Raw genomic sequence first — 2,744 nt, 5'->3', positions numbered from 1 at the left:
CCGTCACCAGCGGCAGCCGGAAGGCAGCTGAGTAAATGGACCTTATCTTGACTTTCTTAATGGAAACGAGGGCTCCCATGATGAAACGTATTGATTATCAGCGGGCTCAGAGGGAAGGTGGGGTTAACTCAGGGCAGGGGTTTACTGGTGGCATAGTGTTGCCATTAGGGAGTTGCTCCTGGACTGGCGGTGGTTGCAAGGTGCCCACAGACAAGTCTGGAAGGGCATCGCATCTTGCCACAGGTCAGATGAGAAGAGGAAGCCAAGGCCAGGAGCGCAGTCCCTCTGTCTTGAGCATCTTTCTGCCTGGGGGTGGTGGGGACTGCTCAGACGTGATGTGTAGTAGACCTTAGTTCATTCATAAACGTTACGGGAAGGAGATAACCTCTGCTGGTGCCACCTTGGCTTCAAGCGTCCCCATGGTGGTTTTCCTCTTTGTAATAGCTCTGAAGACGGAGGAGGAAAATGGACTCAGCGATGGTGATTTTTCGCATGTGGTGTCCTCGTACTGGGAGGGGGCGAGGGCCGTCGAGGGGTGAGGAGGGGCACATGGGAAGCTGTGAGCCGGCTTCCTTGGCTGCTGACCCGCAAGACCTTGCATCCCAGCTCCGTGAGCACGTGGGCTCCCATCTCAGGAGTCATTCAGAGAGGCTCAGAAACTTGGGTGGTTGGGGGTTTTGATGATGATGGTGAGAATATTAGAGCAAAATAGGTGTAGAAGTGCTGCTGGCAGAAGACCTTACACTGATTTCAAGTAAATAAATAATTCACTTTTTAAAATTTCTTCCGCTGAAATAAGCGAGCATGGCAGAGCCCTGTCATGTGGTGGGTAGCAGGGAAGGAAGGAACTTTATTTAAAGAAAAAATAATGCCGTGTTCTGCTAAATGCTTTACATCTGCTTTAACCTCCTCAGAGATGCCCTGGAACTAGCCTGCTTCAAAATCTATTTTGTTTTCTCCTCTCCCTTCAGAAAAGGGATGGAGAAAGAACGTCTCTACTGAGGGATGCTGTGACTTAGCGCTGGCTTCAAGAGAGTCACGGCACTTCACGGCAGTGGAGGATCTGACTCAGAATTTAATTTGCAGCTGGTCTTGGATGCAGGGCCGTGCATGGGTAACCCTGCTCTTGACGTGGCTTTGTACGGCGGCATCCGAGGGGCTCGGCTCTGCTAACCCTTGCTGGAGGGAGATGTCCTCCATCGTAAGGACAGCCTCTTGCCTTCTTGTCATTCTTGTGCTACTAAAATTCATAAGACCAGAGCTGTAATCTGGCCAGTCCACTCCGCTAGTACTGCTGGGGACTCCTGCAAATCCACCAAAGTGGCTAGTTTATAATAAAAGCAAGCAGTTGTAACCTCTCCCTTGAATTGGCACGGCCTCTCCCCTCCGGTGCGCGTTCCTGGCAGTGCAGCAGGCAGCTTTTCCAGAAGAAAGTGAGAATTGTGCATGGGCTTTTATTTTATATGCCGATGTATAATATTATAGGTGGATGTATATATTTTATACATCCCTTGCTGAATGTGAATGCAAGGCCAAATCCTTTGTTGCCACAACCGCCATCCGGCAGTACCGAGCGTGGGTGGAGTGAAAACACTGATTCTCTTTAAAGAAAATGTACTTTTCACATGGGAAGTTGGCTCTGGCGAGGAGATGACTCTTCAGCAGCGTGCTGGTGGCCAGGACTGGACCAGGTCCCCAGACTTCACTGTGTTTAATGCAGTCTGAAGCCCTGCCCAGGGTAGGGCTCCAGGATCGGGCCCTTGGCGTGTGTCTGTGTGACTGTGAGTACAGAAAATGTTTCCCCAGAAGCCAAAATCCATTACAATTATTAACTTCGATAAAGCAGCTAGACAAGCTTTATATTAAAGCCCCGAGCGTTCAGCCTGTCTCAAGTATCAAATGCAAACTTGTCTTAAAACTTGAAAGTCTATGAAGTACAGGCGAGCGGCGCGTGGAGGCGTAGGAAATCTTTAGAAAACTGCTGAGTTGGTGAAAGAGTGATTAAACACAGGAAGAGCAGAATGCACTGGCATTACAGTGAGGTTACATTGCATTAGTATTTTTGATTTGGAGCGGGGTCTGTCGGGCTGCAGTGGGCGGCCGAGCCCGGGTGATGCTGCGGCTCGGTGCAGAGATCCTCCCGTCACTAGGGGGAGGACAAAACCCCGGCGTTTTATTAATAAAAGTGCTTTGCTGCTTCATTGAGCTATTAAATATTTGTTTAAAAACTGGCAAGGCCTGCAGCTTTGGCGTGCCTTCAGTTTGGTTTTTTTTAAAGGTGTATTAGGCTTGGAATGGAAGCAGGAGGTGCTGGAGTAAACAGCAGGTGTGTCCCAGCCCTTCGGTCCCGGCAGTGGCTGTACACAGTCCTCAGCTGGTTTATATGCGGGGCTGGGAATGCGGCCGCTAAATGGGAATTGCAGAGGGACCCCATGGCTTTGCTCTGCCCCGTGTCCCTGCGTGTCGGGGCGAAAGCGATGCCCGATGCCATGCCTCTCTGCTCCGAACCCCCTACACCTGCCTCTGGTGCCACGTTTAGCGAATTGTGCCGGATTGGAACCGGTTCCCGCGAGCGCCGGGGCTGTCCCCGTCTTCTGCAGGTGGGCTGGGCTGGGGGAAGCTCCCGGAGGTCTCGCCCGGGAGCAGCGGGGCGGTGGGCTTCCTGGGGGTCTAAACATCCCCGAGCATCTGACCCTGGCGTCACCATGGCTGGACTGAGCAAACCGAGCTGCCCAAGAGCCAAA

The sequence above is a fragment of the Pygoscelis adeliae genome, unplaced genomic scaffold (genome assembly GCF_000699105.1).
Source record: "Pygoscelis adeliae isolate BGI_AS28 unplaced genomic scaffold, ASM69910v1 Scaffold61, whole genome shotgun sequence".
Classification (NCBI taxonomy): Eukaryota; Metazoa; Chordata; class Aves; order Sphenisciformes; family Spheniscidae; genus Pygoscelis; species Pygoscelis adeliae.
The sequence above is the reverse complement of the archived record's forward strand: the minus strand, read 5'-3'. Positions refer to the sequence as shown.